Below are 26,041 nucleotides of genomic sequence, written 5' to 3'. Positions count from 1 at the left end.
GTTGAAAACCTCCATTGATGGACCACCCACAACCCAAGGACCCAAGCTATTCTATTGATCAATTGTGCTCATTGACAGAAAATTTCTCCTTACTTCTAGTTTGTATCTCTCTTTAACAAGTTTCCACCCATTTTTTTCCTGCTCTCTGGTGCCTTTTCAAGGGCAGCCCTATGTAAAGAGCATTATGACCAACCAATTGGATGGTACTAAGGCTTGAATAAAGTTTTCTGGTCCAGAACTGGTATAATTGGTACATAAAATGAAGCATTATTTAAGGAAGTTTAAATGTCAGATTTTGACTACAACATAAACTGAACTGAACTGAACAAAGAAAGTGAGCTAGCTATGCATGGTAGTGGGGTAGTAGGAGTGCTACTGAAATTCACCTTGGCATATCAACAAATTATGTAGTCAATGTGATTCTACCAATGGTAATTTCTCTAATTTGGGTACAAAAGGGCATGCAAAGGTATCTACAAGATCCTCCATTCCTTTATCTCCCTGACAAGTTTAAAAAAATATGCTTCTGAAAGTTTGAGTTCTTGAACTGACATACATAATAAGTTTCCAGTAAGAAGCGGAGTGGGGAGGAACAAGAAGCTCCTGTTTTTTCTACGGCAAAGGTCAAAATATGATTCTTGATTGTACAATAAATCAAGTTAAAATAAAGATAACAGATGAAAGGCAGATAAAACAAGCAACACAAAGATAATAAGACAAAAAGAGCCAACTGTACTTAATCGACCTGTGCTTTAAAATTCCTACTAAAACAAACAAGAACAAGTTTCAGAATGTAATATTCTCCTGTTGCTAGTTGAAACTGATGGGAGTTATAGACACCAATTTGGGACAAACTAGTTTAGAATTTCCATAGAGCTCTATCATATACATTTGTAAACTAATGAAGGAACTACTGATGTAACAAATATCGGATATGCTCCAATAAAAGAACAGGGGTGATTAACAACCCAACAATTCCATCATGACCAGTTTACAAATGGTACTATAAGTAGTCTGTGATGTTGCAAATGCATATATGATCATGCAAGTTTCTTCCAAAAAGGACAAGCCAAATAATAACGTCAAGAAATATTACTGGGTGTGTTCAGTAATAGAGGCAGACTTCTGTCTGTGAAAACTAAAAATTTCTAGCTTAGATGAATCCCCAACCACATTGCAAATATAAGGTTTTTTTCCTTTTCTAAGTCTAAAATGTAAACTCAATTCTTTCAGTTGGTTTATGATTCAATGTATTGTGTGACCTAGAAAACAAATGAAGTGAATTAAGTACATTATACAAATATAGCCAGGAAGACAAACCATAATTTCTAGTATATTGGCTTAAACTGGTAATAATTCTACAGTATCTCAAATGAAGCCATCTCTAAGTCCAACTTCTTGACATTCAACAGCAGGAGATGCCAGAGTCTGAACTGGTCAACTATTATTTCAACCTTTAAACAATGCCTTTCTTTGTTCACATGAGATCCCTATTGCTTGCTACAACAGATGAAACTCCATGGATGCAGTAAACTGTACCTCCTTCCCCTGACACAGTTTAGACAAGAAGAACATTTTAGACAAGCAGAACAGAAGACAAGTGAGTACCATGGCTTAATCTGTAATTTCATGGTGTCCTTCTTGTGAAAAGCTTAGTTCTGCATCAGGTTCCTTGTTTGCTGACAGAAAAACATGTTATTCCCTTTACTCATCCTATAAATTTGTAATCTGTTCATTTAACTAGATACAAAGAATTGTATACTGATTGCAATCATAAATGCCCACCTCATTTAGTTACATAGAATTACTACATCTTGGTGTTCAAATTGGTTAACTGAATGTGCAAATAGGTAATTAAGCACAAGCATTTGGGTAATTTACCTGATTTGAGTATAGCATTATGCTAAATAAATGAGCAAGCTTGTGCTCTGAAACTGGCAAGTGACATAAGCAAAATCACTGCTGAAATGAAGACTGGGATGAGGTTCTTTGTTGCAGATCCTTTTGCACTAGAAATCTGTTAAGATTCCCACCTTTTCTTTTCATAACTGCAAGGAAAGTTATGCCATGCCAAGGATCAGTTAAAACTCTCTTACACACATAGAAAGAAAACATGTAGAAATTCTAAAATATTCTTAATCTGGTTTCTTTGGGAAAGGTGGATGTGGCTAAAGTTGAATGGTAAAAGAAAAGGACGACCAGCAGCAAGGTGGATAGAATCAGTTACAGTGGTGATTAGTGCACTGAAGGATGAGGTTATGGAGAGATCATCATGGAGAAAAATCTACTATATGTATGTAGTTTGCTAAGAGTCAACAATTTAATTGAATGAAATCTGTCAATTAATTATGTTCAGAAAAAGAGATGGCCTATTTAGCCAGCCAACAAACTATGCACTTTTATATAATTTTCTTATTCATACAACCTATACTCTTGGGAGCAGGAACGTATAGAAAACTTGCTGCCTCACCTCTCAAGATTTTTGTCCCTGGTGGGTGCAATCATTATAGAAGTCAACAGTATGTAGTACAACAGTTGTATGGAATCAAAGCTTGAATAGTGGTCCTTTTTAATAAATCTCTCCATTCCAACACAACTAATTAGAGATGGACATTATTAATCAACAGTTTTCTTAACTAATATAGGCAGAGAGATAGTTATCAGATAGTTACCAAAAGTTGTGTAGTAGCTCCTGAATCCCCTTCATGGATTACTGCCTTGTCATGGTGTAGGGGCTTGCGTAATTCAATGAAGCTATGAGCTATGCCGTGCAGGGCCACCCAAGACGGAAAGGTCATAGCAGAGAGTTCTGACAAAACGTGATCCACTGGAGAAGGAAATGGCAACCCACTCCAGTATCTTTGCCATGAAAACCCTATGGACAGTGTTGTTGTTGTTAGTTGCGAAGTCGTGTCCGACCCATCGCGACCCTATGGACAATGTTCCTCCAGGCTTTCCTGTCCTCTGCCATCTTCTGGGCTCCATTTAAGCTCACGCCTACTGCTTCAGTGACTCCATCCAGCCACCTCATTCTCTGTCGTCCCCTTCTTCTATTGCCCTCAATCTTTCCCAGCATTAGGCTCTTCTCCAGTGAGTCCTTCCTCCTCATTAGGTGGCCAAAGTATTTGAGTTTTAGCTTCAGGATCTGGCCTTCTAAAGAGCAGTCAGGGTTGATCTCCTCTAGGACTGACCGGTTTGATCGCCTTGCAGTCCAAGGGACTCGCAGGAGTCTTCTCCAGCACCAGAGTTCAAAGGCCTCAATTCTTTTGCGCTCAGCCTTTCTTATGGTCCAACTTTCACTGCCATACATTGCAACTGGGAAGACCATAGCCTTGACTATACGCACTTTTGTTGACAGGGTGATGTCTCTGCTTTTTAGTGTGCTGTCTAGATTTGCCATGGCTTTCCTCCCCAGGAGCAAGCGTCTTTTAATTTCTTGGCTGCAGTCCCCATCTGCAGTGATCTTGGAGCCCAGGAAAATAAAATCTGTCACTACCTCCATTTCTTCCCCTATGGACAGTACCAAAAGGCAAAATGATATGACGCTGGAAGATGAGCCCCTCAGGTCGGAAGGTGTCCAATATGCTACTGGGGAAGAGCAGAGGGCTAGTACTAGTAGCGTCAGAAAGAATGAAGCGACTGGGCCAAAGCCGAAAGGACGCTCAGCTGTGGATATGTCTGGTGGTAAAAGGAAAGTCCAATGCTGTAAAGATTTTTTTTCCATAGGAACCTGGAATGTAAGATCCATGAATCAAGGAAAACTGGACATGGTCAAACAAGAGATGACAAGACTGAACATCGACATCTTAGGTATCAGCGAACTAAAATGGACAGGAATGGATGAATTTAATTCAGATGACAAGAATCCCTCAGAAGAAATGGAGTAGCCTTCATAGTCAATAAAAGAGTAGGAAAAGCAGTACTGGGATACAATCCTCAAAATGACAGAATGATCTCAGTTCGAATCCAAGGCAAACCATTCAATATCACAGTAGTCCAAGTCTATGCCCCAACCACCAGTGCTGAAGAGGATGAAATTGACCAGTTCTATGAAGCCCTACAGCATCTTATAGAACTAACACCAAAACATGATGTCCTTATCATCATGGGGGATTGGAATGCTAAAGTAGGAAGCCAAAAGATAACCGGAATAACAGGCAAGTTTGGCCTTGGAGTACAAAATGAAGCAGGGCACAGGCTGATAGAATTTTGTCAAGAGAATACAATGGTCATAGCAAACACTCTTTTCCAACAACCCAAGAGATGGCTCTACACATGGACATCACCAGATGGTCAACACAGAAATCAGATTGACTATATGCTCTGCAGCCAAAGATGGAGAAGCTCTATACAGTCAGTAAAATCAAGACCAGGAGCTGACTGTGGCTCAGACCATGAGCTTCTCCTTGCAAAGTTTAGGCTTAAACTGAAGAAAGTAGGGAAAAGCGCTAGGCCACTCAGGTAAATCATATCCCTGTTCAATATACAGTAAAGGTGACAAATAGATTTAAGGAATTAGATTTGATAGACAGAGTGCCTGAAGAACTATGGACAGAAGTTCGCAACATTGTACAACAGGTAGCAAGCAAAACTATCCCAAAGAAAGAGAAATGTAAGAAAGCAAAATGGCTGTCTGAGGAAGCTTTGCAAATAGCTGAGGAAAGGAGGGAAGTCAAAGGCAAGGGAGAAAAAGAAAGATATGCCCAATTAAATGCAGAATTCCAAAGAATAGCTAGAAGAGATAAGAATGCCTTCTTAAATGAACAATGCAAAGAAATAGAAGAAAACAATAGAATAGGGAGGACCAGAGATCTTTTCAAGAAAATTGGAGAGATGAAGGGAATGTTTCATGCAAAAATGGGCATGATAAAGGACCAAAATGGCAGGGACCTAACAGAGGCAGGAGAGATTAAGAAGAGGTGGCAAAATTACACAGAAGAACTATACAAGAATGAGCTTAACGTCCCTGATAATCACAATGAGGTGGTCACTGACCTCGAGCCAGACATCTTAGAATGTGAAGTGAACTGGGCCTTAGAAAAGCTGAGCAACAACAAAGCTAGTGGAGATGACAGTATTCCAGCTGAGCTATTCAAAATCTTAAAAGTGCTACACTCAATTTGCCAGCAAATTTGGAAAACTCAACAGTGGCCGCAGGATTGGAAAAGATCAGTTTACATTCCAATTCCAAAGAAAGGCAGTGCCAAAGAATGTTCAAACTATCACACCATTGCACTCATTTCTCATGCTAGTAAAGTTATGCTTAAAATCCTACAAGCTAGACTCCATCAGTATGTGGATCAAGAACTACCAGAAGTACAGGCAGTATTTCAAAGAGGCAGAGGAACTAGAGATCAAAATGCCAACATACGCTGGATCATGGAGAAAGCTAGAGAGTTCCAGAAAAACATCTACCTCTGCTTCATTGACTATGCTAAAGCCTTTGATTGTGTGGATCATAACAAACTGTGGCAAGTTCTTAAAGAAATAGGTGTACCAGACCATCTTATTTGTCTCTTGAGAAACCTATATGTGGGCCAAGAAGCAACAGTGAGAACTGGACATGGAACCACTGATTGGTTCAAAATTGGGAAAGGAGTCCAGCAAGGCTGTATACAGTCGCCCTGCCTAGAGCACATCATGAGAAAGGCAGGGCTAGATGAATCAAAAATTGGAATTAAGATTGCCGGAAGAAATAGCAACAACCTAAGATACGTAGATGATACCACTGTAATGGCAGAAAGTGAAAAAGAACTAAAGAGCCTCTTGTTGCGGGTGAAGAAGGAGAGTGCAAAACTTGGGTTGAAACTTAACATTAAGAAAACCAAGATCATGGCATCTGGCCCTCTCAATTCCTGGCAAATAGATGGGGAAGAAATGGAGGTAGTGACAGATTTTATTTTCCTGGACTCCAAGATCACTGCAGATGGGGACTGTAGCCAAGAAATTAAAAGACGCTTGCTCCTGGGGAGGAAAGCCATGGCAAATCTAGACAGCACACTAAAAAGCAGAGACATCACCCTGTCAACAAAAGTGCGTATAGTCAAGGCTATGGTCTTTCCAGTTGCAATGTATGGTAGTGAAAGTTGGACCATAAGAAAGGCTGAGCGCCAAAGAATTGAAGCCTTTGAACTGTGGTGCTGGAGAAGACTCCTGCGAGTCCCTTGGACTGCAAGGCGATCAAACCGGTCAGTCCTAGAGGAGATCAATTCTGACTGCTCTTTATAAGGCCAGATCCTGAAGCTAAAACTCAAATACTTTGGCCACCTGATGAGAAGGAAGGACTCATTGGAGAAGAGCCTAATGCTGGGAAAGATTGAGGGCAATAGAAGAAGGGGACGACAGAGAATGAGGTGGCTGGATGGAGTCACTGAAGCAGTAGGCATGAGCTTAAATGGACTCCAGAAGATGGTAGAGGACAGGAAGGCCTGGAGGAACGTTGTCCATAGGGTCGTGATGGGTCGGACATGACTTCACAGCTAACAACAACAAGGTCCTGAATTCATGTCCATGTCCTCAGTCTTGATGCTTTTATTCATCAGTCATCTCTGCATTTTCTCAGTCCTTGTTGCTTTAGTCCACCCTGCATGCTGTTGCATTTCCATGCAACTGTGCATTCAGATGGACTCTACTCTATATACTTCATTAGACTGATTACTCTTTATACAATTAAATTAATTAATTCATAATACAGTTAATTCAGATCACTAGAAAAAGTCATTTGCTAGACAAGGCAGAAAAGAGTTTAGATTCTGTTCAAAACATGGGTTCTTTTTGGTTTGGCTAGCCATTAACTAGCTGAACTCTAGTATTATTTCTCTTACTGTTCAGCACAGCCTGAGCAACTTCAAAATGATACCACAGTGTACTGTGAATGAACAAGGCACATTGATAATTCATACTTGAATTACCTTTGCTTTATAATTGATTACTGTTTAAAATCACTGGGGACAAATGTTGCTGATCAATGTGAAAAGTAGCAGCAGTGGTGGCACATTCTTTTCACATTTTGCCTTGAATGGAATAGGAGATGTGTTTCTATGTGAATGTTGAAATCTTATTTTCTCCTCAATTTGCATTTGCAAAACAGAGAAAGTCTTTATTTCTCCCAGTTTGTCATCAAGTTTTGCAATGAGTCAAACATTTCCTAATGCATGGTTCCTACTTTTAAAGGATAGTTTTCTATTTGTATATGTCCTCTAGTTGAAGGACAGTCCATTCCAGGCATGCTTGAACAATAAAAGGAGAACAGAAGAAGTCTTGATGTTGCCCAGAAGAAATTAATATGATAATACAGATTACCTCTTCATAATCTTCCACTGAGTGGTGAAGTCCCATTTATATCCACAGTTATTTCTCAATGTACATCTATAGGTAGAAGTTTGTTCATACAGATTATGTTTATTGATTTGTGTATTTTGCCATTTCAAATTACAAATACTGTAATATAGGAATTTTGGGGCCTTCTTTCTTTTTCCTTTCCTCTCCCATTAAATACTTACCTTAATTTGGTCCACTCAGTCATTCTTCTCAAAGCTATTGAACATTGTCTTAACTCAGATAATTCTGCAATATAACTAGAGGTCTCTTGGAGATACTTGAATAGTGGATTCAATGGAGAAGGTCATATTTTCATCATACTTCTTATCCTTTCCTCAGTCTTCCCTCTCTTCTGGACCATCAGAATCTTTTCTGTTCACAGCCTCGGAGTCTGCAATTGTCTTTGCACCCATTTATTAATTTTAAAACTAGGATTGCAAATTTTCCTAATTTATAAGATCCAGGTTTTTCTGGCAGAAGTGATTACAGTTTTACAGTTGCATGCCTTAGCTACTTCACCTTCAGATTACTACAATAGCTTCCTGATCAATGTTTCTGATTCCTTTCATGTTCTGTGAAATAAATTGGATGGGAAAGAACCATCTCTGACTTAATCTTACCAAGACAGAATAGCTGGGAGCATTTGGGCCATCCAGATCTGGGGATAAAGAACATATTACGTCCTAAGTATGACCAAGTCATCTGAAGAGGACTTCAAATATGTCTCTCCTGAATGTTTCATTGCTTTTGTTGATGAATAAAATTATCTAGCAATCAAAACCAAGAAATATAGCAAGGTGAACATTGGGGAACCGTACATCATAGTTTTTAACATCTCTCAGGTTAGAGATCTATATAAGATAGCTTTTCTTGCACAGACTAGGTGCAGTTTTTCAGAATTCTAAATAGACATTATTCTGAACCAAACTAAGAGATGGCAAGTATAGACAATGTAGGTGCATTATTCCCCTAAATCTATCTAGAATAGAATAGAATAGAATAGAATAGAATAGAATAGAATAGAATAGAATAGAATAGAATAGAATAGAATAGAATAGAATAGAATAGAATAGAATAGAATAGAATAGAATAGAATAGAATAGAATAGAATAGAATAGGAGTAAAGTAGAGTAGAATAGTTCTTTGTTGAGCAAGTGTGATTTGTCTTCAGTGCATAACCTCTCAGTGTACAAGCAACAAGTGACAAATCATGATCATCATAATAAAATACAATCTTAATCATAAGATACAACACTCAGTGATAGTCATAGGATACTAAATAAAGCAATCAACATAAATCATAAGATACAAACAATAAAGGTATAGTCACAAGATGTTAAAAGAATAGGTAATAGGAAAGATGAGAAAGATAATAGTAATAAGCCCGACCATGTGGTTTGACATCCTAGGGCATAAGACAGTGTTGTGGGAATTAGGTGTTTAGCAGAGTGATGTCATGGGGGAAAAAACTGTCTTTGTGTCTAGTTGTTTTGGCATGCAATGCCCTATAGTGTCGTCTTGAGAGAAGATGTTGAAACAGTTTATGTCCAGGACATGACAAGTCTGCAGAATGCACAGTTTATCTGAACCTGTAAGAATAGTCACTATGGGGTAGCTAATTCAAGTATTTTATGCAAAGAACAGAGGCTAATATTTTTGCTTCAAAGGCAGATAGTTTTCAGTAAGTAGTGCTGAATGTTCTGTAACAATTTTATGATCTTGATTGGGGTCTAGGGTCTCAAAAATGATATCTTTTTTCCCCCAACTCACATATTGGCCTCAAGCCATGGTTCACAGGTCATGCTGATAATTCCAAATGATTTTTTTTCTGTTCCCATTAAATTCAGATGTCAGATTCTGGAATGTGTAAAAAAAAAGTATTAACACATCTTAAATAGCACAGCTAAGTTTTTGTAGGAATAGTAATCATATGAGGGAAAGGCAGAATGTTAAGCCATTTTAGGAACTTTAAGGCTGTATAAGCCCAATGAAACAAAATGTTAAAACTGAGCAAGTGCAGTGGATATATTTCAGCAACATTATCAATGGGATTGTTTCCCAAATAGAGATAAAAATGACAAATCAAGAGATGCAGAAGGACCTCGGCAATATTTTTGGATTTACAAAAAAGAATTTCTAAGGTTGAAGAAATCTTTGAAAGGGAAGATTCAATTGCATGAATTAAAGCAACTTGATCAATTAAAGATTAAGTTCTTAAAAGCAACAATAATTATTATAAGTATTCTGCAGTGAGGCACTACCTTCATGCAATTGTGGGGCTTGTCTGCTCTGAGGAAGATAAGAGTTATGCCAGAGGTTCAACCATACTGGACAGGTCTCATCAGAGGAGCCAACAAAGAGTGTCTCTCCCATAAAAAAAACATGGTGAGAAGTAAGTTATAGAAACACATTCTGGCATGATTATCACCCAGGCCAACACGGACTCTGCTAGGTGTTGAAGTTTCTAGACATTTGGTGGAAAACAGGATGCAGGACTCAGGACTGTTGGCTGAGCAGCTAAGACCAGCAGCTCCAGAACTATTGGAAAGAAAAGTGTTTACCGCATCAAACATCAACATCTGCCTATCCCAGGTCCTTGGGGTAGACTTGACAGGGAGATAAAAATGCCTCTTTGTCACTATGTGACAAACCATAAGAAGTATATAAAGTTGATTTGTTTGATCAGGGATAAAATAAGAAATACTTTTATAAAGTTCTGAAAACCCTGTATGGATTTTTTGCCAACATTTGGACAAAACTGACAACAATTTCTGGATTTGTGAATAAATGGTGGGTTGTGGGAAGAAGTGAACCAGATATGTAATTTCATAGAGGGTGTGGAATTATTAATTTGCCCATATTTTTGCAAGGAATATCAGAAACAGAAGAATATCTCAACATAATCTTTTTCTGACTCTTTTTTGCATATTGTACTCTTTTTCTATTCTTTTCTTCTCTTGCTGATATCAGTTTGTATATCTGTTAATATTGTAAAACTCTTTAATTAAAAGTATTTAAAAATAAAGTGGTGTGTTTGGAAGTCAGTATCACAAAACTCTAGTACATAGCCTCTACTGGCATCATTTAAACTTAATTACAGGCATGTGAGATGATCAGGTATCCATTATTAGGAATATGCTGACTGTCTCCAAAGAACCTGTCCTCTTGGCTTTTCTTTTTGATTTTCCCCATATTCAAGTCTTCCACCTCTATATTCATTCATAATTCAATGATCTCTAGTCATGCTTTTCCTTGTTCAAATTTACCTCAATGTACAGCTATAAAGTTATTCTCTGATTGTGATTAATTTAGTATCTAAGTACAAGACAGCTAGAAAGGAACATCTTATTGGTCCAATTTAGTATGACCAATTTGAGTCAACCTCCACAGCATATCAGGGAGATACTGGCTTGCACTCCATGTAATTCAGCAGGTTTCCTTTGAAAGCTGTATTTAATTTATATACTATTCCATTTGTTTCCTGAAGGTTTTCTCTCCCCTGCCAACCAACTTTATAGTTCTTCTGTGTGAAGAATTTACAACTCTAGAAATCATATAATTTAAGGTTAAAGCCTGAATTCTTAAATTTCCCCCCTCACCATTTCCAACAAATGCAAATACTTTTTCACAATAAGCCTTTAAACAGTTTCTGCAATCCTGCAAATATTAAAAAATGAATCTGAACTTTTTCTGAAGTTTCTGTGATGATCTAATACAGGAATGCATATTTTTTTAGCTGAAGGTCACACTAAGCAGAATGTCATTCCCCATGTAGTTGATATTCTTCTACTATCTATCTCATTAAAATTACAAATGTGATGGCAACTTTTAGAGGAGCTTGATGGGGTTGCATCCAAAACTTGAGGTTACAGATGAGCTGTTTAGTCTCAGTGTGTATAACAAGGGCATCTGTGAGGGGTGAGAATTTAAAAAAAATCAAGATGGCATATGTAACTGCATGATCACAGTTGCTATCTTGGCACTTCCATACCACACATAGATGACCCTTATGTGCAACCTTGACCTCATGCTTCAGAAAGGCTTCCTTGAGGAAAGTTGTGTTAGAACTAGAGAAAGCAAAAATGTCAGATTCTGCTAACATTTGAAATTTTAATATCTGAAATTCTTTGTATTATTGTACATGAATGAATAAATCTGTGAATCTGATATAAGAAAACAAAAAGACACATATAAACCCATTGAACGTCTATGGAGATTCTCAGTCATCCAGGTCATGGTTGTCATATAAACCAGTTGTATTGGCCAAATACAATACCTATTGTATATCTATTTCCTGCATGAGACAACCCCATACCACCCCAGTTTCATACACAGGCTGAAACTGTGTATGATGTAAATAAGTTGTCTGTTGGAAAAAAGTTACTGGTATCTCCATTTTTTAATACATATACAACATACAGGGATACAGTATGTTCTCAGACTTAAAGTGAGAATATTATTGCAATGCAGCTGTAGTAAATCATTCAATGAACACCAAGAAAGGAACTTGGCTCAGTGTTCACAGCCTTCATTCTCTATGTACTAATGGTCATGCTAATACAGTATGGGAAATAAACAAGATTAACTTGAACTGTCAGTACAGGAAGGAAAATATGACTTAATAGAGATAAATGAGAACTGGTGGAAAATGGATAGTTTGCTTGAATGAGAGAAAGCAGTAGAAAGAGAAGGAAAATCTGCATTTCATGGTACAAACGGACACACTGAATTCTAACTAAATTAACCTGGTAATACTGTAGAGATTATCTGTGTGAAAATACATTGAAGACTTAATATAGGAAATACAATTGCTGATAGCTATTATCTCCTGTCCAATCAAAGGGGCAATATGGCTTATGCTTTCCAGAATCAAACTGCAGATTTTCAAATAGGTATGAAGAAATAGCACCAGAATATAAACTCACTCTGAAAATTCCTGACTTTTTTGCAGACTCTTCTCCTTCAGCGACCGATGAAGGAATCAAAAGCTTAGTTATTTTTGACTGGATATGGATCAATAGGGAAAACCTAATTAAGGAAGTGGAAGTAACAGAAACTGTCAGTAAGTGTGCAGAGGTCTCCTTGAACTAACAAGAAGTTGCACAGACAATGAAGGGTACTGAGAGCAGTAATAGTCACACAGTAACCACAAGAGACACTGAGTTGTAATAAACAGAAAAAATATTTTACTTTGTGGTTGAAAAACAAAGCACGGTAAAAAATAAACAGTCCAGATCATACACAATAGTAACAGTCCAAGTAGTAATCCAAACACAAAGTCTTCTTACCAGTCCAGAGGTCAAAAACACAGTTGTTTAGGTTTAACACAGTAGTAAACCAACAATAGCAGTATCAGAGTAACTAACAGTGAAAAACAGCAAGAGCAGAGAGTTCAGAGAGAAAGAAGCTACATTCCTAGCTCCCTCTTATGGCCATGAGAACACTTACACACCCATCAGGCAATTAACATCTTAAAGACACAACATCATAGTTTATATTTGCAAATTACAAATACAACCAAGCAATAATGGAATTCTTGATTTTTAGGGGAACTAAAGCTGATTATGGACAGATGCATATCTGGAATCTCAAGAAAGCAGCTTTTAATAAGGTTGTTAATTATAAATATTTTTATGACAGATACAAGAGGCTTAAGGTCAGTGGGAATCCTTAAAACAGAATTGTAACCAATTCCAAAGACAGAAGCAGCAGAAGTCAACATGGTTGCACAAGAAGACCTGAAGACAAAAAATTGCACAGCTGGAGATGGAAAGAGTCATTGAAAAAGAATATATATAGTCTGGAATTATAAACTTTATGGTCAGGAAAGCTAAAAATAGACTGAAGTTGATGAATGGATACTAATATTTCAATTACCCTGATGTCTTTTGGAGATCCAACTTTTTCTGATAGGTTCATTGTCAAAAGTAGAGGGAGGAATAAGTGGGGAGGGTCTATTATCCTGGAACTACTTCTTACCAATTGAGAGGAACTGACTAAAGAAACAACTATGACTGGAATCGTAGGAGAAAGTGACTATATTATCCTTGAGTTCATGATACCAAAGAAAATAGGAACAGAGACTTGTGTCCTGGATTTTGAAAAAGTGTTTTTGGTGAACTTGGATGGTAGATCAATCTAATGATTTCAAATCTTGTAGGAGAAAAATATTCAGAAAGGACTAAAAATCCAGTTAAATGCATTATTTAGAAGGAAAAGTGTAGAAACACAAAGCTTCTTAAAACACTGAAAAAAACCCATTTAGATAATAGAAGGGGGATTGAACTATACAATCAAAGAAAGATCTAGAGTATTTACCAGAGACTGTGTTAGAAAGACTAAAATGCAGAAGGGGCCAAACTTCAGGAGAAATGGCAAAAAACAACAGCAACAAAATGGAGTTATCAAGATATGTTTTTAAAAAGGCAAACGAATTGTAGGTCTGTTGCAAGGAAAAAGTGAATTGGTAACAGGTGACAGAGAAGACAAACTCTTTTAATTTACACTTTATATATGTCTGCTCTTAGAAGGCAAACAAAGTCTTAGATATTCTACCAGTTGTGGAAGGCAGGAACTATAGCATAATTGTCAACATCCAGCTTAATGATCCAAATAAATCACCAGGTTCATTCCATTCTGAAAATCTTACTGTTTATTGAATGCACAGCACGATACTGTTGAAGCAAAATTAACTCTGAAGTTCCCAGACATCAACTCATAGAATTAAACAATAATCTCTTTGCCCAAAGCCCCACCCTCTCACCTAGTCTCTGTAAACAATTTCACTTTGTTATGGGAACTTTCTGCTTCCCCCACACCTGCTGCAGTGTCCTTGGAAATGTTTCAGGTTCTCACAGTCTTCAGAGGAATCATAAAGGTTTCAGTTCTCCAGCAAAACACTTCTAAAGCAACACCTCCCCCTCCCACAACTCTAATCGCAAGTCGAAATGGAAGAGGCACGTAGCTGCCAAAGTTTTATTCTTGACAATAATATAGGCAAAGAGAAGGCAAATGAACATTTAGGAAACATAAATTAATTCAGGGTGAAATGAACTACATTGTAGGGTACTGAAAGAATTAATGGAGGTGATTACAGAACTGCTAACTAATGTTAGAGAAACCCTGGAGAATGGCTAAGAGCCTTTGGAGAACTGAAGGAGAGCAAATGTTACATCTTCAAAAAAGGGAAAAAGGCAGACCAAGGAAATTTCAGACCTGTCAGCTTGACATTTATGTTGGGCAAGGTTCTCAAACCGATTATTAAATAGCATTTTGTGTGTACTTGCATATAAATGCAGTAATTAACAAGAGACGACATGGGTTTATCACAGACAATAATACCAGATTAAGGTTTCCTCCCTTCTCACAAGTTTCCAACTTGGGAAAGCCCTTTAAACTAGCATATTTTGACCTCAGCAAAGCATCTGACAAAATCTCACATGATACCTTCATTAATTAAATGATAAAATATGGGAAACAACAGATGGATGCATAATTGGTTGAATCACTGTAGCCGGAAAATATCCACAGATGGCCCTTGTGGTGGAAAAATCTTCCCACACCTCACATTAGACTGGAGAGTAATACTGAATACAAAACTCTGTCCTGGGCCCTCTGATGTTCATTACTTTTATTTGCAACCTGGATGGAGCAATTGAAGAATGATTATGGAATTTGTAGATAACACGAAACTAGCAGGAGTGGCTAATAATACTCAGAAACTAAACATTCAAAAAGATTTAGACAGATTTGGAAAGATTTCCAATCCCAGGAAAAGCATGTTAAGGAACGGAGGTTGTATAACCCTGAGAAGTCTTCAGTGAGGGAGGATATAACAATAACAACTTCTAAATAACCAAATGGATGTTTCACAGAAAAAGTCCAAGATCTGTTCTCTATTATCTCAACTGGCAATACATGGAATAATGGATTTAATTCACAGGATGGCAGATTCCAGCTGAGTGTTAGAAAATATTTCCTAATAGTTCAACAGTGAAACTAATTATTCAGAGGGTGTGGTATCTATTTGACAGGAGTGTTTTAATTTATATGGAGAAGGAACTGGCCCATTTCAACTTTATTGTTCCAATACTCACCCCTTCTGGTCCACATTTCATTTTTTAAAAATCTCAAATTCTTTCCAACTTATTTAATGTGCAAATGTTGGTACATTCATATCAAAACAGTTATTTATCTCTGCTTACAGCTTAGGTTAATTTAAAATGTGTTAGTTTTTACCTTTAAGTATATATCTTTCAGCATAAATTTGATGTGGGGATTTGTTGTTGCTATAGAAACTGTAATTGGCAAATTAAAGATATTTATTTATTTTAAGAATGTTTGGCAAGAAGACACTGGGAAAGTTGGGACCAGTTCTGAGGTGAATTTTAGCATCCAAAGGATTCCTTGCAAGTTATGCATGCTTTCATGATATCTGAGGAGGGAAAAATAGGGCAAGAGGCTTTTTGGGAGACTTTAAAGAAGATCTTGGAAAAGATATTCAAATAGTGTGACATGTTTTTTACCTACAAAGATCAGAATCATGCGTGCCATGGTATTTCCTATGATACCCTATGGCAATGAAAGTTGGACTTTGTGGAAACATAACAGGAACAGTATTAATACTTTTGAACTTTGGTGTTGGAGAAACTCCTAAGAACAACATGGACAGCCAAAAAAACAAACCAATGGATCATCAAACAAATCAACCCAGAACTGTCACTAAAACATAACTGACTAGGCTCAGGCCATCCTATTTCAAACACATTATGCAAAGACCCAGCTTTTTGAAGAAAGCTCCAATGCTGTGAATGCTGGAAGGAAAGAGAAGAGGATGACCAACAGCAGGGGGTATGGAGTCAGTTTCTGTAGCAATGAGTGCACTGTTGGAAGACCTGAAAGATCAGATTAGGGATGGATCACCATAGAGAAAATCTATATGGTTGCTAAAAGTTGACAATGACTTGATGGCACACAATCAAAATAATGGGTTTGTGGGTAAATTAATCTAAGTATTACAGCACATAAAATGGTGCATTTGACCAAGCCCTCCAACACCCAAACTATTGCAGTTGTAGGAAACATCCTAGCAGCTTAAAGCCTATGTTGTACAAGCCAGGACCTGGCCATGTAAAAAAGGACTGAACTATCAACTGCAATTCCTGACAGCTATCTCAACTTTTAAAAAATACCTCCTTGAAATCCCCTGGAAAAAATAAAGGGGAGCACCAGTGACCATAAAGTTCAAAGAAGAAACTGAAAATCTAATCGGAGAAGATAATATTCTGTAAAAACATAGAATAAAAACAAATGAAGGGGTTTGTTTCTACTCCTAGTATGGCATAGGGATACAGAGATAATGATCTCTTACTGACCAACTTTTTATTTCCTTATCCAAGAAAATTAAAGAGGAAAGATAATTCCTCTCCCATTTTTCTCCCTTCTTCTCTTCTAATGCCTTTGTTTCCCCAGTTCTGAAAAAGACTCAACCTATTTCATGTATTATTGGACTCAACCCAACGATAGTATTTTTAACCCCACTATTTATCTTTTATCTTACTTTAATGTTTCTTAATCTGGTTGGCTGGCTGGGGGATTCTAGGAGTTGAGTTAAACATCTTAAAAGTTGCCAGGGTTGAGAAATGCTCTCTTAGCCTGAAACCAAGGACCATCTCTCAGTTTAAAAGACATGATACACAGCAAAAGAGGTTAAGAGGCAGCAGGAAAAGTAAAAGATCAGTTCTTCTAGTTGCATATCTTGTAACACCCAGCTGAGATTGCATAGTCCAGGCAGCTGCTGGCTGATAGTTGGCATCTTTTGAGCCTCACAAACATTAATAGAAAAGAAGCTTTCATGAACTATAGTCTAGTAACTAGACTCTAGTTCATCAGATGCATCTACTTACACGCAAAGGGGCTACTAGGCTCCTTCTGATTTTTAGCTACCATTAACTACAGTAATGCAACTCTCTTTCACAGTGTTGGACCTGCTAGATGGATGTTCAGCAAAGATATGTTGCTTTGCGCCCTCTCAGCTCAGTTGAAGGGTATGTATGAATATGCATGAGAAAGCAAGGTAATGACAATGATATTAATGATTATTTATTTATTTTATATCTCTTTTGAGGAATGGAGGATCTTAAGGTGGGATAAGTTTAGTACGGTAGACTCCCTTTAATCAGTCACAGGGATTTCAGCACTGTCAACATAATAGACATCAATCATAAAAATTACTTTAAATCACCAACTTTCTTAAGGAGGTGACAATGCTGTCTTGAACCCTTCATTAGTCTGATAAGTTACCAGATGGACCTTGTTTTCTTGCTCTCTATTATCCCACAGTACCATCACTCTTAATAGACCTAGATGGTACTGCAGCTACTAACTCAGCTAAACTCAAATGGCTTAAGAGGGCCATTTGGGCTGCAGGTGATCCCATTAAGCCATTAATACTAAACTATCTGCTAGTCTGAGCAACTCAGTAAATTAGTATAGATTAAGCTGTTCTCAGAAAGATTTTTCTTTTCTTCTTGCCTCTGGAACATCAGTCCAATCAGTACTTCAAATATTCTTAGTGAGAATGCAAATTACCCTGTTAAAGGATTCATGCCAGCTCACCATAAATTAGTTTCAGGCTGGCTTCTTTATGACTTGATTTAAATATCACATTAAAGGCATAATCAAAGAATATTCTGTTTGATCACATGGCATGCATGTTCTACACACCCATTGTTCTATCACATGTAGCTATGCAATAAACTTCTTTCTCAGTTTTCCTCACTATGGGATAATGCATGTGTTATTTTTAATTGAAAGGAGAGGCATGCAATTTGAGCCCTCATTTTCTGTACACTCACTTTTTACATGTAAGTCCAATTTACTGAGTAAGTGTAATTTAACTAGGATTCGTTAAATGGATATAAAGAGCTTTTCTTTACCAAAAAATGTCCCTTCGTGCCATAGGCCACTGGTATTATATATAGTCACAACTTTCATAATTATCTTTTATTCTTTGGTTCTTTAGTTAATTTTGAGTAGGTTCAATCCATTCTCAACAGAGCATGGCATGAAATAATGATGCTTAATAGCACACTATTGAACAGTTACTTCACAAATATTTTAAGAAGCCTCTTTTTACTGCAATTGTAAAAGAAACATATAAAATCATAATAATGGCCTAATTTGGAGGCTTGCTATGTCAATAAGTAACATTTAAGAATTAAATATACTACTGTCATGCTTGCAGAGTTACAGATATTCAGAATACAAGAACACTAGAGGGATGAGGAAAGACCTACTAAATTAAAAAGCTCAGAAGTAGTCTAATATTCTGTTACCCAAAGGAGTCTCTCACCAAAATGCAATCTCATTTTTTTTCAAGTAATAAGTCACTGTTCCCTTTAGACCAGGGGTCCCCAACCCCGGTCCGTGGACCAGTACTGGGCTGCACCATGCCAGCAACCAGCCTGCATAAATAAGCAAAGCCCCATCTGCAAGATGCAGGCAGTACACAAAACCACGCCCCCTCTGGTCCACCGAAAAGCCTCTCTCCACAGAACTGTTCCCTGGTGCCCAAAAGGTTGGGGACCTCTGCTTTAGACCTGCTGGCTGCCAAATCCAAATGCAGATATGAAATTTACAGACATGTAGAGGAAAAATTAGGATAGAAATGGATATCCTATTATCACACAGCTGCATATGGCCTTTAAAGTTCTTTTTGATGACTTTCGACTTCTTTCCACTTACAGACTGAATGTTTGTCTCATGATTAAATAAAAGAGGCAGTGAAATATTTTCATTGTAAAGCAGAAAATGCACACAGAGAATATGTTTAATGCAGCAGCTTTTCCCATAATCAAGAAAATAAAAAAACGATAGCCCTCTCCACAAATACAATATAATGCTGCCTGTTTTGCATGTGTTGCCACAGTAGCCCTGCTTATCCATAAAATGCCAGTTGAAGCTTCTAGCCCCTAACATATTGTCTTTCCTTGTTTCATAAGCTATAAAATTCCAACTTCAACTGCTTTATGACAAACATTCATGTTTCATCAACAGCTTTTTTCTAGCACTCTCGAGTGTCTCAAATGCTTTTTCCTTTCCATAAAAACAGAGGTATACTGCTCTGACACTGTAAGATCATATATCCGAAAAGCTGAATGCTTTAAGTATTTCAAAATCTTGATTTAAAATGGATTTTAATCCATCAACCCAAAAATTATTGTGCACAATAATAAGACTAATATCTGCCTTAAAATGTCTCAATGCAATCTTCATTTTGCCTTATTTTCAGGACTTTTTAGAATTTCGTCATGTTACTGGAGATAGGTTAAATTGCTTTTCCATTATTCAGTTCCATTATTCAGCTCTATTGGAGGAGTTCTTCCATCATGTTGTGATGTCCTCCCATCAAATTTAATGGAGAGATGTAGAGCCAAGGAAGCTGCAAATTGCTAGAGAGATGCCTGCATAATGAAAGATAACACAAGCAAGCATCTCATCACTAAACAAGGACAAGAATGCTACTGTCTACCCATAAGCATCTCACTGAAATTTGTTTCTCCTTTGAATTTTCAAAAGCAAGTTTTCTTTCATCAAATCAAACTTACAGAAATAAGCAGTGTTCAAAGCAGAATTATAATCCTCTTAGGCCGACATTCATCCCCAATTTACACATGGATGCACATTCCATGTTAATTATACCAGCAATGAATTTGACGGCTTTGGTGGAACTTGATCTGATGTTTCTCTATGTACCCTTTTTCCAGACTGTTGAATACGTGTTTAATACTATGAGCTATATTTATGTGCTTAATAAAAAATAAATATGAAAGATTTAATGTATATGAAAAGTCATTATTAATGAATAATGATGTGTGCATGAATTATTATTATTTATAATACTGTTTGGCCTTTCCCACTGAGGACATATCATAGGGAAACAGAAGTTATCTGACCCTGGAAAGCAACATTGCTTCTCCTACTATCTCTGACTGTGGACCCCCCAAAATAAATAGGATACTATATTACTTGGTGAAGTAGTTGTAAGACTGTGGCATGGCAGATTTGCAATTCCATCAAGCAGGTGAGTCAGACTTTTAACTGTGAAGCACATTTTTAAAGCTCTGTTGCTTTGAAATTGTTACTATTCTGGAAACTCTATACTCTGAACAGAGCTTCCACTCTTAACAAGAAAGGAATTATCATAATATAGTGCCACCTGCCAGCTGGATCAGACTTCCTCAAAATCTGCATTGGAGAGGATTTGTGCAGGCAGCATCTGGAAATTTGCAGCTCTGAAATCACCTCTGAAAAAGGACTAAGGTGAAATTGTTCTCTCTGCACAAGCATTTCTTGTGTCAGTATATCTGGATGATCTAGTAAATATCCATTGTTCTGAGAACTGGCTATTAGATGCTATTAAACAGCCATTGCAGACTACAGTGGCTGAGAAATAAAGAATAGCAGCCTGGCTCTTGGTCAGATTGCCTAAACTGAAAGTGTTTCCCCCCCCCCCCCAGCCTGATTTTCTTAGAGTTCTCGTTAGCAAGATTTATTGAGATGGATGGGATGGGCTTCCAGCCATTGAACTACTCTCAATTTAGAAAACAAGTTGTTGTTGTTGTTAGTTGCAAAGTTCTGTCCAACCCACCGCGACCCCATGGACAACATTCCTCCAGGCCTTCCTGTCCTCTACCATCATCTGGAGTCCATTTAAGCTCACACCTACTGCTTCAGTGACTCCATTCTGCCACCTCATTCTCTGTCATCCCCTTCTTTTCTTGCCCTCAACCTTTCCCAGCATTAGGCTCTTCTCCAGTGAGTCCTTCCTTCTTATTAGGTGGCCAAAGTATTTGAGTTTCAACTTCATGATCTGGCCTTCTAAAGAGCAGTCAGGGTTGATCTCTTCTAGGACTGACCGGTTTGAACGCCTTGCAGTCCAAGGGACTCGCAGGAGTCTTCTCCAGCACCATATTTCAAAGGCCTCAATTCTTTGGCACTCAGCCTTTCTTATGGTCCACCTTTCACTGCCATACATTGCAACTGGGAAGACCATAGCCTTAACTATACGCACTTTTGTTGACAGGGTGATGTCTCTGCTTTTTAGTGTGCTGTCTAGATTTGCCATGGCTTTCCTCCCGAGGAGCAAGTGTCTTTTAATTTCTTGGCTACAGTCCCCACCTGCAGTGATCTTGGAGCCCAGGAAAATAAAATCTGTCACTACCTCCATTTCTTCCCCATCTATTTGCCAGGAATTGAGAGGGCCGGATGCCATGATCTTGGTTTTCTTAATGTTAAGTTTCAATTAGAAAACATACATCCCTGTATATTTGGGTAGAGTCTTTCTGATTCTTTTCCTCACAGTCTTCCAATGAAATAGTAAGAAGGCCTCTTCACTGATATGTATAATGAAGTTTGTAGCTAATTGTTTATGTAATGGTCTTTTAAATTTCTATCATTCTGGAAGCCAACTCTTACAAGGCTTGTTGAACTACATGGCTTGCCCTCTTCTCTCAAAACTGGCCTGTTTCCCTCAAGCATGAAGTCTGTCCCATTATGAGACTTAACATAATATTAAACCTCCAGTCAATCTGGTCCTTTGTTTTGGGCAGTCCATATTTCTGGCTATATTTATTTACTAGGTATATGAAAAACATTTGTCTAAGATGCTTTGCAAACCATTTTAGGATAAGTGAAATGTTTCCCCTCAAAGCATTAAAGCAGCTGAATCATCTGATTTGGCATGGGTGTTTTCTCTGGCTATATATGCTTGTATATCCAATCTTTAGTATTTGTGTAAAAATAGGTGCTTCATCATTTTCTATTAACCACTTGCTATAACCCCTGCTTTATGAGGCAGGTATGGTTTAATCACATTTAATTTAGTTCGTATTTTCAAGGGGGTAGATTTACTTTATTTTTATTCCATGTCACTTTAACATATTCCATACATAATTCTGTTCTATTTTTCATTTTCAGAGTACAAAAATAGGTATTAAATAATATTTAATGTAAAGAGTTTTTTCCTGTAAACTATTTTTTAGTAAGAATTGGATAGAAATTTTCAAAAATTGATGAAAATTGATGAATAATTAATTTTTAATAGTTTGGTTAAACATATTGGAACTTAGAAGCCTACAATAAAAAGTTTCTGCCTGATAAACCTTACCCAATAAAAACATGAGATTTATTTATTTTGCAGAATTCATTTTCTGTGTGACAGATACTGTTGAAACTCTGGTATTTATTGTGTTCATCTTGTAGGATTTGACACAATCAGCATACCATACCAACGTACTCAGAAACCTATTATTTATTGAGAAAGAGTATTAATATTCAATATGATAATTCCTATGCAATTCTTAAATTATTATTTTTCTTTAAAAAGCTAAAAAATTCTATCAGTAGCCTTATTCATAGACCAAAATCATCTTAAAGAGATGTATTCTCTATTGCCAGAGCAAAGTGCGAATTTTGCATGGACTTTGGATAGTTTTCAGAAATCAATCCTGGAAGGAACTAGAATAGAATAGAATAATGTCTTACCAATATTTCAGTGATTATCGTCCTACATATATGCATGTGACAAAGTCCACACATAGAGACAGATAACAGAGCCAAGGAAGTTCACAGAAGCTCAGATTAAGGAAGCCTGTGAGAGAATAGATCCACATGATACTAGGCAACAGTGGTTTATATGCTGATGTCTCAAAGACAGTGAGCCAACCAAAGGACAACAATCAAATCCCACTGAGCTGTCTGCTATGTCTAGTGTAAGCAGCATATCAGCAGATTTTTCACATTCAGAAAACAACCTTACTTTAAGTCAGGGGTCTTCAAACTTGGCCACTTTAAGACTTGTGGACTTCAACTCCCAGAATTCCTCAGCCAGCCACAAGTCTTAAAGTGGCCAAGTTTGAAGACCCCTGCTTTAAGTGGTCTGCTGCATTTTGTTCAAAAAGAAGCCAGAAAGCACTTGAATGAGAATGAGTTCTCAAGTGGTCACCAAACCATTAAAACAAAAGACAAGTTAAAAACTGTCCCTCCTTCCCAAGAGAGTGTCTTCTGGTTAGTTACATTGTCTGGGCAGAACAAAGCAGTGCAAAAATTTGCATTTGCTATAAACAGGTTTTATATTTAGTACACTACAGTCAGTAGAATTCTTTTGGCATGATTTTATCAACTTTTCAAAAATAAATTTGATCAGTGTTTTTGCATCCTTGGAAGTCTAATCTTACAGCTTCTTGCCTAGCAAGTTGAAAGAAGCCTGAAAACTTCAGAAGAACAAACTTCCATTACATTATCTGTTGTAAATAATCCCAGATGAAAGCTGGCAGAAGATGTGAAAAACCTTCCAATAGACAATGCAGTTTTCTATTTACCTACCTGTTATATCAAGCATAAGGTGAGGTTGAAGCAGGCAGCTTTGTTTGTTGGTAGTTTTCCAGTTCCCTGTCTCAGTCAAACTCTATTTCTATATAGAAATATTTCTATATTTCTCTGATTCTTATAATTGGATCGTATGGAAGCTCAGATTAATTGCAACAATCAATTCACTCAATTTAAAGTATTTCATTTTAACTTTATTTCCACTACAGTTAACATTTCTTTCCCACTGACTTTAGGAAACACAAGAATGTGGGGTTCCCCCCCCCCACTCCCTTTCTAACAATTGCCACATTTGGTATATACTGAAAAATAATTTGGAAAATAAATTCCCACATTCTCATTCTTCAGATACTTCCCATTGCTAGAGGTTTAATTGTCATCGCAGCCTTTTTTTTAATTAAAGGCATATCTGCCATTTTAAAATAATACTTTAAAAAGAAACTAACGTTATGAAATGGAATGCTTTCCATGACACAAATTAATTACGGTGCTCTTTCCATGTAAAGCATTGCCTTGTCATGAAATTCCTCAGTAAAATTCTCTGAAAGGCATCAAATGCCACACAAACAAGCTGTGAAATTACTAATAACTTTGGCTTTTATCAGCTACTCTGTCTCTGAGGAAGTGCCCTTTTAGCTGCAACCTGGTCATACATCAAAGAGAGCATCAGACCTACTTTAGCAATCTCGGATTGCAACATTTTTAAAAAGTGCACCCGTAGTGCACTTTCTTTTTTTATTGAAAAGTTTTACAGTACATTTTATCTTTAACAATCCCCCCTCCCTCCACCCCTACCTAACCCTCCCTATCCCTCCCCCCCATTCCCCCCCCCGACTTCCCAGAGCTAAGTACAAGGTATAAAAACAAAGAACAATCATAAACATCCATATGCTAACAACAATAAACTATTAATTCTATCGCCCTCTAGCTCATATAAGATAACTACAAGCAATATTAATATTACATATAAAAAAAAGAAAAGAAAAAAGAAAGGAAAACTTATTCAAATGCTAAATGAATCTTTTTAGTCCCGTATTTGTTCTGGATATAATCAATCCATTTTTTCCACTCCATAATATAACGTTCTTGCGAATGATCTTTCAAGTAAGCCGAGATCTTTGCCATTTCCGCCAGGTCAGAAACCTTTAGAGTCCATTCTTCTATAGTCGGCAGTTCCTCCTTCTTCCAATATTGACCTATTAAAAGTCTTGCTGCTGTAATTAAATTCAACATCAACTTAGTGTCCACAACAGTAGCATCTGTAATTATGCCCAACAAAAACAATTGTGGACAAAACTTTATCCTTTGCTTAAAGATCTTCTGCATATTCCACCAAATTTTTATCCAAAAAGCCTTAACCTTTTTGCAGGTCCACCATATATGAAAATACGTTGCATCTTCGCCACCACACCTCCAACATTTTGGCTGATAGTTCGGATACATACTTGCAAGCTTTTTAGGATCTAAATGCCATCTATAAAACATTTTATAAAAGTTCTCTCTTAGGTTTTGGGCTTGTGTGAATTTTACGTTCCTCACCCAGATCTTTTCCCACGTGTCCATTGTAATAACTTCTTGAATATTCTGGGCCCATTTTATCATACAATCTTTAACAAGTTCTGTTTCTGAGTCAATTTCTATCAATGCAAGATATATCCGTTTGATATGTGCTGGACCCTGATTTCTAATTTGCTTTATCAAATTTTCATCAGTCATTGCAAAACCAATTTTCTGATCTTCTTTCCACCTGGCCCGTAACTGAGTATATTGAAACCAAGTTTGAACAATCTTCTCATCTCGCAAGAGGTTGTACGGCTTCAAACACCAGACATTTCTTTCCAAGTTTAAAATCTCCTTATACGTAGTCACATCATGTTTGAAGCCAACATTTATGTTTTCTATTGCGTGTTTTGGAATTGCCCACAACAGCATCTTGTAATCTAACTTATGTCTATACTTCTTCCAAACTCTCAACAATGCCTGTCTTAAAATATGCACTTTAAACACATTATCTACCTTCTTATCATACAACAAATATGCATGCCAGCCAAATAACAAGTCATGGCCCTCAAGATTTAATAATCTTTCTTGTGTCAAATTAATCCAATCGCTTATTCCTGATAACGCAGCAGCTTCATAATATAATTTAAGATTAGGCATTTTAAGACCACCTCTTTCACGAGTATCCTGCATAATCTTAAGTTTAACTCGTGGCCTTTTCCCTGCCCAAACAAATTTATTGATACCCCGTTGCCCGTAGTGCACTTTCTTTACTGACTCATTAAGATAATTGTGAATATGGATTCTGTTGATTCTTTTTAACTACAAGATT

This window comes from Vipera ursinii, assembly GCF_947247035.1.
Source record: "Vipera ursinii genome assembly, chromosome: 3".
NCBI classification, from domain to species: domain Eukaryota; kingdom Metazoa; phylum Chordata; class Lepidosauria; order Squamata; family Viperidae; genus Vipera; species Vipera ursinii.
This window is presented reverse-complemented; position numbering follows the sequence as displayed.